This window comes from Triturus cristatus, chromosome 2_1, assembly GCF_964204655.1.
Source record: "Triturus cristatus chromosome 2_1, aTriCri1.1, whole genome shotgun sequence".
In the NCBI taxonomy this organism is placed as follows: domain Eukaryota; kingdom Metazoa; phylum Chordata; class Amphibia; order Caudata; family Salamandridae; genus Triturus; species Triturus cristatus.
Window position 1 is genome coordinate 681,683,697 of NC_140581.1, and position 16,432 is coordinate 681,700,128.

The following is a 16,432-nucleotide window of genomic DNA, read 5'->3' on the forward strand; positions in this document are numbered from 1 at the left end:
AATCATGATGATCTCGAGTTTTTTAATGTCCTTTGGGGTAAAATCTTAGGTACGGGCTCCACTCACTTAGCTTGGGACGGGAACTTCAACGTCACTCTAGATCTGACAATAGATGGGCAACGACCGCTACCATATCACTACACAGGGGCCCAACGCCAGCTTTCAGAGATAGTTACCCCACCTTGTCTGATAGACGCATGAAGAAGTCTACACCCCACTGTCAGAGAGGGCACATGTTACTCTTCAACAAACTCAACATGGTCACGCATTGACAGTTGGTTGTTGACCAGGGTACTAAAATCATAGCTCATGGCAGCGAGACACCTCACACACACTTCCTCTGATCACGCACCCGTGATGATATTCCTTACTCCGCCCTGCTCATAGTCACCTTACTAATCTTGGAGGTTACCTGTGTATGCTCTGCTTGATCCCCTATTCCACTCAGAATTAGAACAAGAGATCACAGACTTCTTCCCACGCAACAAAGACACTGTGCCTCAGATTTCTACGGTCTGGGAGGCGTTTAAAGTGACCATTAGAGGGATTTGCATCGCAAAAGGGGGAGGCATCTTAAAAGACATCCGGAGCATCCTTCGTACATTAGAAACCGACCTCAAAAAGTTAGAGGAGCAAATGAGCTCTACACCCAGCGCTGCTTTACAGGGACAGATCAGAGATAAACTGACAAATTATCAGGAGACTGCGGAACGGGAAGGCAAATTTAGAGGGAAGTACCACATCGCCTGAGAATATGGGGAAGGGGAGCGCCCTGGGAAGGCTCTGGCAGAGGTAACCCGGAAACCCTGTTTTTCTGGCACTGTATTGAAAATTACTGACCCAACAGGCAGAGTGCTAGGCCTGGGCGGTAAATTCCATTCCGCTCATGGAATTTGGGTAATTTCACGTTGCACGGAGAACGCGGAATTGCCAAAAATTCCGCGATCCGTCGCTTTGCGGAATTTTTTGCTTGTTCGCACTTTCAAAATGCTTGTTCGAGAGATATTTCCCCCTTAGCACGCAAACAGCGTTCGCGAACAGGAAAAAAGCATTGCGGGTGGAACAAGCAATTCCGCGTGTTCGCGGAACTCTGCGTGCCCGCGGAGATTTTTTACCGTTTTGCGGAGCCCACCCCTACAGAGTGCACAGGGACACTCCAGATATATTGGACACATTCCATGATTTTTACAACACTCTTTACAACACTCATTGGGCGCAACCGATTGACTTCGAGCCATTTTTTGAGGATGTAGCGATGGGGTGGTTGGGGGATACCCAGAGGGAATTTCTGCTGGCAGACTTTGAAGATGAGGAGATACTCTCTGCAATCATGCAGCTGCAGTCTGGCCGAGCCCCCGTGTGGAAACTAGCTGCAATTGCTGTTAGCATCTGCTGAAGCCATTTTGTTTGTGGTAGCCATTTTAGTTGGCCATGTGCTCGCCATGTGCTTTCTCCCTCTTCACTGTTGACTGCCTTTGTATTCTGCTTGTGTCATGTGATATAGTTAACTCCTTCAGCACTGAGCCAGAGCCTCGCACATGCTCAGAAAGACTTGTAGCTGCCAATACACCTGCTCCTAGTGTATATCTGTCAGGCTGTTCTTACTGATGTAAGGAGAAAAGTCTCCCCTCCCACTTTGTTGAGCAAGCAATAACTTGTCAATAACCGGTCTTGTATGTGCCAGTACCTCCCCTTGGTCTCATGCTGACTATGCAACAAATGCATATATAATGCCCCTGTTCTTTATACTCCTTAGACTGTCTCATACAGTGGCCTGAGGGTACCGTATTGACGCAGTCTCCCTCATGTGGTCAGTCTCTCTCATGTGAGGTTAATAAAATTGTGTTTTACTATTCCAGCTTCCGTGCCAATCTCTTCTTTGTTGGTTTAAGGATCAGGTGCATCAGTGAATCCCTTAAAAGATGTTTGATTCCTTCACCCAGTCCAGATGGCCTGCCTGCGGAATGCTACAAAACATACAGTAAGGCCCTCATCCCCATTCTAAGGCACATGAACGAAGAGGCACAGGAAATGGGCATGCTTCCGCAAGCAATGCGAGAAGCACTCATAATCTCTCTATTGAAGCCAGGGAAACCAGGAGATAAGTGCGACCCCTATAGCCCACTCTCACTCATAAACTGTGACGCCAAAATCTTTGTGAAATTACTCACCAACGGAATAAGTCCTCTGATGACAGCGCTGGTCCTGCCGGACCAATCGGGGTTTATCCTTGGCAGGGCAACGTCGCATGACCTGCGCACTCTCTTTGCCCTTATGCAGGCTTTTGTCCTGAGACGAATGAGCTTCCCCCCCTTCTTAGCGTGGATCCAGACATAGTACACGAAACCACAGGCCAAAATACTCATCAATGGCCTGTGCTCACCCAGGTTCCACATCATGAGAGGGACGAGGCAGGGCTGCCTGCTCTCCCCACTCTTATTCGCCCTGGCCATGGAGCTATTCGCAGCTAAGCTCCGGCAACACCACCAGGAACATGCCCTCATATACCCTGAAAGACAAATCCACATATCCTTGTATGCCGATGACCTTACCTTGTATCTAAGTGATCCCAAGTTGAGTCTGAATCCTATACTACGGGCGTTTTTGAAGTTCGGTAGGCTCTTGGGGATTCATATTTATTGGAGCAAATCACAAATCTTCCCCCTCACAGATGCGGTAAAGAGACACACCCCAGACTTCCCCTTAAGCTGGTGCGAGGGCGAGATAAAATACCTAGGAATGGTAATTACTAGAGACAGGGAACACCTCCGGAGGGCCAACTATGGCACAGCGTTGGACGCACTAACGGAGTCCATCACGAGATGGATAGCAATGCCTCACTCGATGGTTGGCCGGATAGCTCTGACAAAAATTATCATCCTCCTTAAGAGGCTCCACTATTTCACTAATATCCCCTATGCGCCCAGTAAACCCTTCTTCAAAGTCCTCAAAACGCAACTCATTCAGTTGACGTGGGGGGCCAAACAACCCCGGCTGAAATGGGAGGCACTAACCCTACCCTTCGATCTAGGAGGTTTTGAAGTGCCTGACATGGAGTTATATTATTGGTGTGCTCAGGCCCTTCGCGGCTTACTGGATACATCCGCTACCATACATGCCACATCTTGCGGTAGAGCATTGGCCTATGGTGCCAACCCAATACTCGGCTTACATAAGCGCTCCAATCAATCCCAAATACACTGATCCCACCACAGTGGAATGCACAAATAGAACTTGGAGGGCAATAGCTAAGCGCATGAACATAGGCATGTTATGCTCTCCGCTACTGCCGCTACTAGGCAGGCTAGACATGCCAGTTACAAGTGAGGGAAGGTGCCGACAAATGCTTGGCAAATTTGATATTCATACCTGGGGTGCACTATATGACAAAGGAACATTCCGGTCACAGAAACACTTCTTTGAAAACTGTCGGCCCACCACCATGGAATTATTTATGTATATACGGCTCCATCACGATGTTAAGTCCGCCTCCCCTGATTTTCCCGCCGAACCACCCACCCTGGTCCCGCTCCACGCGCTATTACAGTGTTCTCTCCCAACACACGTAGTATCCATGCTATACCGAGCCTCACAAGCAGACAGCCCTCACGCTTCTCATGGAGCACGATCAAGATGGGAGGCTGATTTGGAATTCCCCATCACTGATGATCAATAGGAATTTTGCTGCCAGCAAACAGGTAGGATCTTGGCAAGCAGTAGACTGCGAATAAAACATTTCAAATACCTTCACCGCCTTTACTATCCCCGGTACGACTATGCCAATTTAGGCTTAGGGAAAATGACAATTGTGACAGATGCAGAAAGGAGGGAGAAGATTTCTTACGTCTAGTTTGCGAATGCGCCCCTATTCAGTCATACTGGACCACAATAACTAAGACCCTTAGCCAGATGACAGGGCTACACATATCTAACACCCCACTTATCACACTATTGGGACACACAAAAGACCTCGAGGCACCTTTCAGGAGGTACATATTGCTGGGGCTGCTCCTGGCTAAACGTAGGGTAGCTTGTAAATGGAGGAGAGGGAGAGCACCCAAGTTTAAGGACCGGCTGTGCGACCTTGTCTCTGCCAGGAGCAGCTTACGGTGTACGCTGAGCTGATGCCACCTACATCTAGCCCACGAGATATTTGGGAACCCCTACGGGCATATCAGCTGGAGCAGTCTGCTGTGGAGTTGGAAGCAGGGGAAATAACTGTAGACTTGGAAGCCGCTCTGCCAGAAATGCGATGAGGAGGAAGTAGACGGGATTGTAGTAAGATGGAATGTAAAAGGTATAACTGTTATCGAACACATGTCGCCTGCGGGCTGGGGCTGTAGCAAAATTGATGTATGTCAGCCACAAACTCTGTGATTTTCTGTGTAAGGGCTGTAGTCAAATTGATGTATGTCAGCCACAAACTCTGTGATTTTCTGTATATACTATGTTTTCTATAACATTGATTATGTACTGGTACCCTGTGGGGCTGACAAGTTGTCGGCTCTTATGTGCCTGTTTCTTGTTGAAAATCAATAAATAAATCTTTTTTTTAAAAACTAAAAAAAACTGCCATTTGAAAGCAACGTGAGTGTGGGAATGATAGCTGGGAGGGCGTACCTTTTAAAAAACAAATCAGATTAGGTGCTGACACGTTACAGGTGCCGTGCAAAATAACTTGTTTGCAAACTAGGGAATGTCCTACTGTGGAATCCCATTTCTCCCCTGTTAGGAAAACGTCCTTATCCGCACGTTGACATCTGTCGGTGAAAGGCAATGACCACAATTCATGGAAGAAAGTACTTCCTAGGGGCTCTAAGTGCCCAACCGGGTAGTGTTTCATGCAACAAGTAAACTGAAATAGTGAGCTACAGAAAAAGGTAATTGTTCTAATTGTTCTATATGTAACAGTGTGTAAGTTGTGTCTTTCTCGGGCATACATTTCTGTTTAACTGTTCAATTAAATGGTAAAAACAGTGCAGAAGCATTCAAATAATCCCACTGAACTTTCCCCATTTTAAGCATTTGTAATGTCCATGCGAATTGCATGACAGAGCGCAGTTGATTTTGACCATGATACAACAAAGATACATCAGTCTGTACACTATCAATAACAGATTAAACAATATTATCCAATGTGTATATACGGGAAGATAATGTACTAATGCTATTATGCACCACTGCTAGAACTTTTTCGAAATTAGCTTGGTCAATTTGGCGTAGGCGCAACGCAGCTTCCATCTGCGACAGTTTCAACAATTCATTATACGCTTCATAAATAAATAGTTTTGATCTAGATGACTTAGGACCTAAACTAAAATCAGCCAAATTGATGTCACCAGACAAAAGGGACAGGTGTTGTTTCACTGAGAACAGTGTGGAGTGTCCCAACCACTGCTGATACAATTTACCCACCGAATACATGGTTACTGAATGAGAATGCGCAAAACGTGGATCTGGTCTACTTTGTGTGAAAGCTGTGTTGGTATTAAGAAAACGCAGTTTACATGCATTGGTACCTGTTGGCTACAACCATCCCAAGTGTTCAATGTCAGAAATATTCACACTACCATTTTTGAACTTGGCAAGCAATACTTCAATTGTATGACTGGTGTGTGTACGCCACGTATCGTACTCAGTCAATGAAGGAATAGAAGGAACATTCAGATTTTTTGTCTGTAGCCAATAAAAAACAAGTAGTTTGCTGCACCATGTCATTTAAAAAATAAATTGAGTTGGAATTAGACACACACGATGCAGAGCTTCAGTACCTTGGACTTGCCAATCTTTAGTGCCCCAAATGGATTTCAAATCAATTGCATCTTTCCAATGTGCGTAACCATGTAAGTCCAAATCAGTGCGAAAGGAATTAGAATAAATCAACTTAGTGTGAGTCAATATGAACTTCGATTGAGACGGCAATTTTAACTTGTAGAAATAGGACTCTGGATTGGACATATTATAATCGGAGAAGTATGTGAACCTACTCCGTAGAGCATTAGAATTCTCCTGTGAATGAGTCAGACAATGCTCCCACTGAGTAAAATTAAAAACCGGTCTTAACGTGTTTGTTTTGTGTAAGAAATGAATGCCATAATGTTGGTAACAGAATAAGTCCGCATAATTAGCCAAATTCAAATACAAATCTTCAGCATCAAAGGCAGCATAACTTTTTAAATCAGAAAACAAGGAATGAACGGCCTGAACATCCCAGTTGTCTGAGTGTATGTCCTGTAATACCACATCTACTATTGAAAAGCAGAACACGTATGGAATGTTCAGGACCTCTGTCGGACCATGTATATCGAATGCAACTTTATCACAAACGATTCCATCAGCAACAGGGAACGCCGAAATGGTCAAGAGGGCCTGATCTCTTTTCATGATATGGGACGATGTATGGGGAGCCAAAACCCCATCAACAAATTTCACAGCAGAGCGTTCAGGCAAATAATGACCATTCACAAACACAATCCACATGAAAAGGAATGTAAGTGTGAGTACCATCCAGATGTATGTCCAGGGTAGGACCAAGTAAGTTGTCTTGAACCAGGTAATGAAAAGACGGGTATGTGTCGGTGGTGATGACACAGACAAGGACGAAGAAGAGGATTTGTAAGAGAAACTTGTACGATCCATGTAATAACCACTGCCCCCAAACGCAACAACAGTGGATGTGCAGCCTCAGATGGATGATGTATAGCCCTGTCAGGAATGTCTATGAGGTCCTCAACTGGAGGAAAATCATACTCAACTTCTGCATTAGGGGATTTACAAGTCACAACTGGCAAGAAAGCAATAGAAGTTTCCAACTCCCCCTCCATCACACGGGGAGTTGTTGAAGAAGTTGAAGCCATCGGATTCATTGAAAGATCTCGGCTTGAAATACTTGGAGTCATACTATTCAGTATTGGCCATATGGTGTAGCTTGACATTGTCAATTGAAAGAAATCTGTTTTCCTTGCGGCCAGGCAAAGGAGGCAAAATCACTGTACGGGTACCCCTCAATACAAGAACTGGGACAGCTGCTCGATAAGAGGGACTACATTTTTTCTTGTTCTCCAGCGTTTCTCGAACCAGATCACCAATTTTAGGAAGCCAGCCAGTAACAGGAATCAGCACAGCTGCATCAGTGCGAATGGTCTTTAGCCAGTGTGTCGGGTTTTTTGTAGTTCCTTCAAAATAGTCGAATCGTTATCTACACCAAATGTTGTGGCAGCCGCCACAACGTCTAGCCCATCAAGGTCTGGCACAAACATTTGAATGCCAAAGAGCATTTTGTATGGGGTCCACCCACCCAGAGATCTTCGTGGGAGATTATTTAGTGTGCAATGAGTCAGCCAGCCCCTGCTTAGACTCTAGCTGTCAAAGATTGCTTTAAGTCATGGTTTATTCGCTCCACTATAGAATTGCCCTCAGGCCTGTATTGAGACGAAAACTGCACCAACACCCCCAGAGACCGCATAGTGTCCTTGTAAGCCTTAGAGGCAAACACAGGACCTTGATCAAAATGGAAGGTGCCACATGCAAAAGTCCTGACAAAGACACTCAAATCTCTAATGATATTTCGAGGGTCAGCACTGCGTTGTGGCCAAACCCAAAGGAATCTAGTGCAAGAATCAACTGCAACCAAAATGTGTTTATATGCAGTGTCGGAAGGAAAGGAAGCAGTGATCAAGATAAATACAACCAAACGGTTGATTAGAAATTATAGCTGTGTATGTGGTGGATGTGCAACCGTAGATGGTTTAATCTGTTCACAAATGTCACAAGACAGTACATAATTACGGGTTTGTTTGTATAAACCACGCCACCAATAACGTTGCTGTAAAAAAGAAACAGTCGCAGAAACTCTGGCATGTGCAGAAGCCATGCCTTCATGTTCGGCTAAGATCAAAGGAAGTCTGCGGTCCTCGTTGGGAATCAGCCGATCCCCAACGGATGGTATCATAGCAAATGGGACTTGCTCAGGGACAAACGATAAGAATACTTAGAAGAGAAACCTTGTGGGAAGTCTGTCCCACCCTTTGTAGCAGCAATCGCCGCAAGAATATAATTATCAATCTTAGTCATGGACCTGGTTGCTGCTGCAACTGAACATGTGACTACTGCAGATTTGGCTCCCTCATCAGCCAAAGAAATACCAGCAGCATTTGCTTCCACACGCTGATGGCCAAGAGTATGAATAACATGTGTGAGTGGCAAACGTTCTTTAAGTTCTGCCACTCGGACCCAAAGCATCTTATGCTTTATTGCACTACCTTTAGAGTCTCTATAATCATTCTGAGACAAAAATAACAAATTGTCATTGAAAGCCTACACACAATAGTAGTAGGAACCCCGTTTTCTATATGTTAATTTCCATAGGAAACCTTTGTTGCGCTTACAGCCCGAACTGCTGAATTGAATTACACCAAATTTGGCAGAGAGGTAGCTCTTTGTCCAGAGTGCACTCTTTGCTTTAAATGGTGTAAATCCATTCAGTAGTTCCTGAGAAATTCAATTATAAAACAAATTATATATCTGGCTGCAGCGGTAGATCCGCGAGCCCTCCCGATCATGAGCTTGATTCTGATTGGCTGGCAACACTTCAAACCAGAAAGTGTTGGCAGCCATCTTGTGACTCGGTAGAACCGAATCACAAGGAAAAAGGTTAAAAAAAGAAAAGGGGCAGGGTTGTAACACCCTGACCCCCTAGGCCAGCTTTGGGGCCAAAAAAAGCATTTAAAAAAAAAATAATTTAAAAAATGAAGCGCAGGCCCCCACAGTCCTGGGGACCACTACCTACTTGGGGCTTGATGGAAAAAAATGCGTGGGGGGCTTCTCCTCCCCACGTTACCATGGGGACCACCACCTCCCCAAAGATTTAAATTAAAGAGGGCGGGGGGTCTCCAAGCACCGGGGACCGCCACCTCCCCGGGGCTTTGTTGATAATGCGTGGGGGCATGGCCCCCCGCAGCCCCAGGGACCGCCAACTTCCTAGGGCTTGAAAAAAAATGCGTGGGGGGCCTCCTGCCCCCCATGCTGCCCCAGGGACCACTAGCTCCCCAGAGCTTTGCTGATAGTGCGCGGGGACACAAGGCCCCCCTGCAGCCCTGAAGACCGCCACCTCCCTGGGGCTTCAAATTAAATAGGGTGGGGACCTTGTGGGCCCCACAAGCCCCAGGGACCACCACCTCCCCGGGGAACACTTTATTTAAATATTGGGGTCCGCTGCAGACCCCCGGCCCCGGGGACCACCACCTCCCGGGGCCAGCTCCAGCAATGTCCAGGGGTGCCTACCCCTAGGACATTGCAGTTTGCAATGACGCTCCTGCCCTGCCATTGCAAACTTCTGCTTTGCTTCTTGGAAGCAAGAGCAGAAAAACTGCTCTCGCTTCCATGAAGTGAAGCAGAATTGCTTTTGGACAAGAGGAGCTGCATGTTAGCTACTCCCTTTGCCCAAAAACAATGCCGGCTCCCGCAGGAGGCAGAAAGCCGTCTGGGGCCACGGGGGCATTGGGGCTCCCCCTGCGGTCCGCAACATGAGGTTAGGCCCCGGGGGATGGGGTCCCCGGGGCCATAATTGGCCTCAACAGAGGGGCCACGTTGCCGCCACGCGGCCCCCCTCCAAAAGTAAAAAAAAAAGAAAAAGACTGGCCAGGCCCAGGTGATGGGGTCCCCAGGGCCCAAAAAGTGTTAAGGGAAGGGGGGCCACACAGCCCCCTTTCCACAATGAAGAGAAAAAAGAGAAGCCAGCATCTAAGTGAAGATCCCGGCCCCTCCCTGCACCACTATGCAAACGCGCCTCCTGGCGCACTCTGGGTTGGGGGATTGAGTCCCTTTGAACCGTAAGGGTCCTTAGGGGACAACTAGCCCACCAGGGACCCTCAGGAGGCAAGGGGACTTTATCCCCCAACCAAGGGCACGCCAGAAGGCATGTTTGCAGAGTGGTGGACAAAGGGGGCGTGGCCTTTTCCACCTCACAGCAATCGCACTGTCTGGGGCTTAGTGGAGGTAACAGGTAGGCTAGTTGGCCCCTAACGACCCCCAGCCACGAAGGGGACTTTAATCCCCATTGAAGAGCGCACCAGGGAGCGTGTTTGCAGACTGGTGGGCAAAGGGGGTGTGGCCTGCTATGAGAACTTACCAATGCTGCTGTGTGGGACTTACTGGAGGTAATAGGAGGGGTAGTTGGCCCCCAAGGGTGTACTTTTCTCCTGAAGGACTTTGGGGGCCAAGAAGCCTTCATGGTACCTCCTGTAAGTCCTATGCAGAGGAATTCCTGAGCGGTGGTCGGAGGCCCAGCCCCCTTTCTCTACCTCTCTGCAAATGCGACTACTTAAAAAAGCATTTGCAATGTAATAGTTTTCGCATTTGCGAGAGTTAGAGCTATTGGCGTTGTAAATGTAAAAGTGTTTTACTAATGTTTCATGGAGTGGATGTAGGTTGTGTGTAGTGGAATTATGTGGTATGTTGTACAGTGAAATTATGTGGATAGAAAGTATGTGGTATTTAGTGTATAGGAATTATGTAGAGTGGGATTATGTGTTATGGAGAGTAATTGTGTGCTATGATAGTCTGTGTTGTGGAGTGGTAACCTCAGGTTTAGTCTTCCTCGTTTCCATAGAAGCTAAACTATAAACTCAATAAGACAAAAAGAAAGCAACCACTGAGGAGCACTTCTGGACCTAGTCAGAGGTATGAGCGGGGCCACTGGAATTATGCGACTGTTTGGCTGCACCGACTTTTGCACAATTATACATTTTCTGCATTTGCCACATAATCCATCATCTGCTGCATAATCTGCAGATTTGAACAAAAAAAGCCTTGTTTCTAGCTCAAACTACTTAAACGTTACCAAAAATGCAGTGAGCAGTGTTACAGCGTGGTGGAAGGTCCTTTGCAAATCTAAAATGGTCACCTGTTACTTATTGCTTAATGTGGGTATTAAATTGGTACCAATGGTGTGCAAACCACTCTTGCTTCTTGCTGCGCCTCTCTTGCCTCTTTCTGCATTTCTGTTCCTTCTATCTGCACCTCTCCTGCTTGTTTCTGCACCCTTCTTGCCTCTTTCTGCACCCTTCTTTCCTCTTTGTGCAACTCTCTTGCCTCTTTCTATATCTTTCTTCCCTCTTTCTGCACCCCTCTTGCCTCTTTCTGCACCTCTGTTCCTTCTTTCTGCACTTCTCTTGCCTCTTTCTGTACCTCTCTTGCCTCTTTCTGCACTTCTGTTGGTTCTTTTGCACTGCTCTTGCTTCTTTCAGCACCTCTCTTGCAAATTTCTGCACCCCTCTTGCCTCTTTCTGCACACCTCTTTCTACTTTCTGCACCTCTCTTGCCTCTGTCTGCACACCTGTTCCCTCTTTCTGCACCTCTTTTGCCTGTTTCTGCAACTCTCTTGCTTCTTTCTGCAGTTCTCTTTCCTCCTTCTGCACCTCTGTTGCTTCTTTCTGCACTTATTTTTCCTCTTTCTGCACCCCTGTTGCTTCATTCTGTACCTCTCTTGTCTCTTTCTGCACCTCTCTTGCTTGTTTCTGCACTTCTCTTGCTTCATTCTGCACCTCTATTGCCTTCTTCTGCACCTCGATTACCTCTTTCTTTATTTTTTTTTATTTTTTTATTTTTCAAAAACATTAATGTGGAAAGATTGCACAGCATGGTTACATAGCTCCACAATAGCAAAGGATTAAGCACAGCAATACATTGCAGCACGGCAGAGACAGTTGCATACTTGTGACACATTTAAGACAATATCATGGAAAGTTGTCATAAATCCACAGGAGAGGTGAAAGCATACAACCGAGGAAGGCACCGTGGGCAGAGGGAGTGGAGGGGGCGTGAGCGAAAAGGAAGCAGCTCATGGACTAACACCGGCGACCGCCGCGGGCGGGTTGCCGGCGGGGAGCGCGGGAGAAGTCGCAGGATGCTGGGAATCATGGCTTGAAAGGTAGGCGACAAGTGGGCCCCATATGTCAAGTGGGCGAGACTTGGCTGGTAGAAGGTCACAGAACCCAGAGAGGAGGGTTTGGCAGAGGGACGCGTCCTCGAGCCAGAGGGCTACCTTAGACACAGGCCTGCGACCCCAGCACATGGAGACCCAATGCCGCGCAAGGACCAGCAACATGGCAGTCAAACGACGGGAGGCATCCGGGCAAAATTTGACGAAACCTAAGAGGCAGATCACGGGGTCAGGTTGAAGTGGTGACGAGGTGATTTCGGAGATAATTGCGCAAACCTCATGCCAGTATGCCGAGACCCGGGGGGCACAGCCAGGCAAGATGAGAGAAATCAGCCACGGGCGCGGAGCAGCGCAAGTACCTGTCACTTGCTACAAGACCTAATCTATGAAGTTGGGCGGCAGTGCGATACAGCCTATGTATATATTTGAAGTGTATAAGGCGCAAGCGATAGTTGAGGAAGAGGAGTTTGATCTGAGTACAACAATACAGCCAATCAGCTTGAGAAATCTCGATTCCTGGGTCCTCGCTCCATGCAGTGCACACCCGGTCGGTAGAGATGGAGGACGCTGCAAGTGTGTAAGCATACATTTTAGTAACCAATTTCTTAGGAGAGGAGGAGGCATAAAGAAGATCAAGAGGGGCCAGCGAGGGAGGAGGCTGGTGAAAGGTGGAGTGAAGCTTCCTGCAAACAGCCCGGAGTTGGTAATATAACAGGGTGTCCATGGGGCCAGAATCGGTGACAAGCGAAAAAAATGTATCTCCCGGATACAGGTCCGATATTTTGGAGAGGCCTAGTCGAGCGGCATGTTTAACCATCCCCTATGACTGGAGTGGGGGAAAAGCGGGGTGTTGGGCAATGGGCATCGTGTTTGCAGATAGCATATCAAAGCCGGAAATCTTACGAATTCTGTCCCAGACCCAGCGCAAGGTTTTGACCGTGTCGATTTCAGTGCGTTGGAGTTTTGCCGGGGCGAATAGTGCAGTTGTGAGCGGCCACGGGCGGCGAGGTCGGCCTCCACCACAACATGGGGCTGGAATGGAGTGGGGTGGAGCCAGAAATGGAGAAAGCTGGCCTGAGCTCTAAGAGCGTAGAGCTAAAGTCCAGGGCTCCCAGCCCACCCTGTGACATCGGGAGGGTCAGGATGTTGTAAGCGATCCTGGGTTGCCGTCCGGCTCAAACCAGGGTGATAAGCAAAGAGCGAACCTTGTGAAAGAAATGAGCGGTGAGAGGGTTGGGGATGTTAACGAAGAGATATAAGAACTTCGGAAGCACCACCATTTTGGCAATCGCTATGCGCCCGGCCAAAGAGAGAGGCCGCCGGTTCCAAAGAGGGATCTTGGACTATAACCAATCCACTGCGCGGCAAAAGTTAACTCTCCAGAGTTCATCCACGTCTCTGCTCAACCAAACACCCAAATACCAAGTGGGCTCCGAAGCCCACACAAAAGGGTAATCGGGATCAAAGGGGGCCGTTGCGTCCGTGAGAGGAAATAGAACAGATTTATTCCAGTTAACCTGAATGCCAGAATAGCCACCAAAGCGTATCACCTCACAGACTAGAGTACTGAGATTCTCCTGGGGATGACGGACATTAAGAGTAATGTCGTCCCCGTACATGATAGAGACCGAGCCGCAAATTCAATGCCTCTCTGGGTGTGATGTTGCCAGAGACGAGCTACGAGGGGTTCCATGGCGACAGCGAAAAGCATGGGAGACAGCGGGCAGCCCTGTCGAGTACCGCGCCCGATAGGAATGTGTTCGGAGATCTGTCCGTTGATGCGGAGACGGGCGGTGGGAATAGTGTATAGAAGTAACACCTTGCGTATAAAGACCTGACTGAAGCCCAGGCGGGGAAGGAGGTAAGACAAGAAGGGCCATTCCAAGGTGTCGAAGGCCTTGGTGGCATCGAGCAAACCTGCCACTGCCAGAAGCGACGGGTTGATTTGATGAAGGACGGAGAAAATGGTCCGGAGGTTGTGAGAGGTGGCACGACCGGGGATAAAACCGGACTGGTCTGGGCGGGCAATGAGTGGCATGAGCAGAAGGAGACGGGAAGCAAGCAGTTTGGCGAAAATTTTATTGTCTGTATTAATGAGGGATAGGGGGCGGTAGGAATCTCTCTGCTGGGGAGGCTTGTCTGGTTTGAGAAGTAAGATTAAGAGTGCCTCGCGTAGCGATGGGGGGAACTGGCCCGTTTCAAAGGACTCGTTATACATGGAAGCTAAGTGATGAATCAACAGAGGAGCGAAGGCCTTATAAAAGGAGGCCGTCAGAGCCAGGGGCCTTGTCACCGGGCATACTGTTTATAGCAGCTAGAATCTCCTCTTTAGAGAAGGGCTCATCCAGGAATTCCTGATGCCAATTACCGAGCCAGAGAAGTTGAAGAGTATCAAAATATTGGTCGAGAACTTCGCCAGGTGGTACCGATACGGCCGTATATAGTTGTGTGTAAAATGCAGTGAAGCACGCTTTGATTTCTTCAGGGAAGATAGTGCGGGAGGGACCCCCGTCCTAAAGGACGGTGATATATGATGCTGCGCGAGGCTGACAAAGGAGATTAGCAAGAGTTTTTCCAGGGCGATCGCCCGCGCCTCTCTACCGAGAAACGCCAGTTCTCTATTCGCCTTGTCGGCAAATTCAGTCAGTTTACTGCGTATCTGAGCGAGTGCATCAGCATGCAGGTTCTGGGCATGGGAAGCGTCCAGCAGTTTGATCTCCCTTTCAATTCACTCCAGAGTGCCGCGGATGGAACGTGGAACACCAGATTGCTTGGAGATACATTCCCCATGGATTACAGTCTTAAACCCCTCCCAATCGTACAATCAGATATACAACAAAATCCCCAGGATAGGGTAACAATATAAGCAAAACAATCCCCTTAGCAGGCATCTGGAAAAGCATGGGGAGGAAATCTGGTCACGAAAAGGACCTGGTCAAAAGACTGTACCACCCAAACCCACCCCATGGACCCAGAACTGGGAAGGGAAAAATCTGTGTCATGATGGGAATTATCCCGTGGGGGCATGGCGACGCCCAGCATACGCCCCTGCCAGGGAGACAGGGTGGCCAGGCCGTAAGTAACAGCAAACAACAGGAATAGACATCAAGGAATGAAGGAACTACACCTCAATGGCAAAGAGGTGAGCGAAAGTGACCTAGGAGGCAGCATGAACCCACTGGTCGCAATATTAATTACAGGTCTGAAAAACAAACAGTACAAAGGATATAAAATCAATGCTTTGAGAGCAGGTTAGTCATTGTCACTGAGGTTATCATCAGAAGCGGCTTGGGAGTTGGCAGGCGAAGAGTGGTGGGACCTGTCAAGTTTTTTAGCGAACACCAGCGCCTCTCTTGGATCCGGAAAGGTGAGCGTCTTGGAGCCTTGTTTAACATGCAGTTTAGCCGGGTACGCCAGTGAATAGGGGATCTTGTGCTTCTGGAGGATCCGTCAATTGCCTCTTTCTGCACTCCTCTTGCCTCTTTCTCCACCCCTGTTAATTCATTCTGTACTTATCTTGCTTCTTTCTGCACCTGTCTTGCTTCTTTCTGCATCCCTTGTGCCTCTTTCTGCACCCTTCTTCCCTCTTTGTGAATCTCTCTTGCCTGTTTCTGCACCTCTCTTGCCTCTTTCTGCACCCCTCTTGACACTTTTTGCACCTCTCTCGCTTCTTTCTGCACCCTTCTTTCCTTCTCCTGCACCTATCTTGCCTCTTTTTGTACCTCTGTTGCCTCTTTCTGTACCTCTTTTGCTTCTTTCTGCACTTCTCTTGCCTCTTTCTACACCCCTATTGCCTCTTTCTGCACCTCTCTTGGTTCTGTCTACACTGCTCTTACTTCTTTCTGCACCTCTCTTGCAAATTTCCGCACCCCTCTTGCCTCTTTCTGCACCCCTCTTCTTGTACTTCGTTTGCCTCTGTCTGCACCCCTGTTCCCTCTTTCTGCATTTCTTTTGCCTGTTTCTGCAACTCTCTTGCCTCTTTCTGCAGTTCTCTTTCCTCCTTCTGCACCTCTATTGCCTCATTCTGCACCTCTCTTGCTTCTTTCTGTACCCTCTTGCCTCTTTCTGCACCCTCTTGCCTCTTTCTGCACCCCTGTTGCTTCATTCTGCACTTCTCTTGCTTCTTCCTGCACCCCTCTTGCCTCTTTCTGCACCCTTTTCCCTCTTTGTACGCCTCTCTTGCCTCTTTCTGCACCTCTCTTGCCTCTATCTGCACTTCTCTTACCTCCTTCTGTACCTCTTTTGCTTCTTTCTGCACTTCTCTTGCCTATTTCTGCACCCCTCTTGCCTCTTTCTGCACCTCTGTTGGTTCTTTGTGCACTTCTCTTGCTTTTTTCTACACCTCTCTTGCTTTTTACTGCACCCCTCTTCCCTCTTTCTGCACCTCTGTTGCTTCTATCTGCACTTCTCTTGCTTCTACCTTTCTGTACACAAATTTACAGAGTATGCTGTTTGAAACACAGGTATTCCAGTATTTGTATGTTTATATTT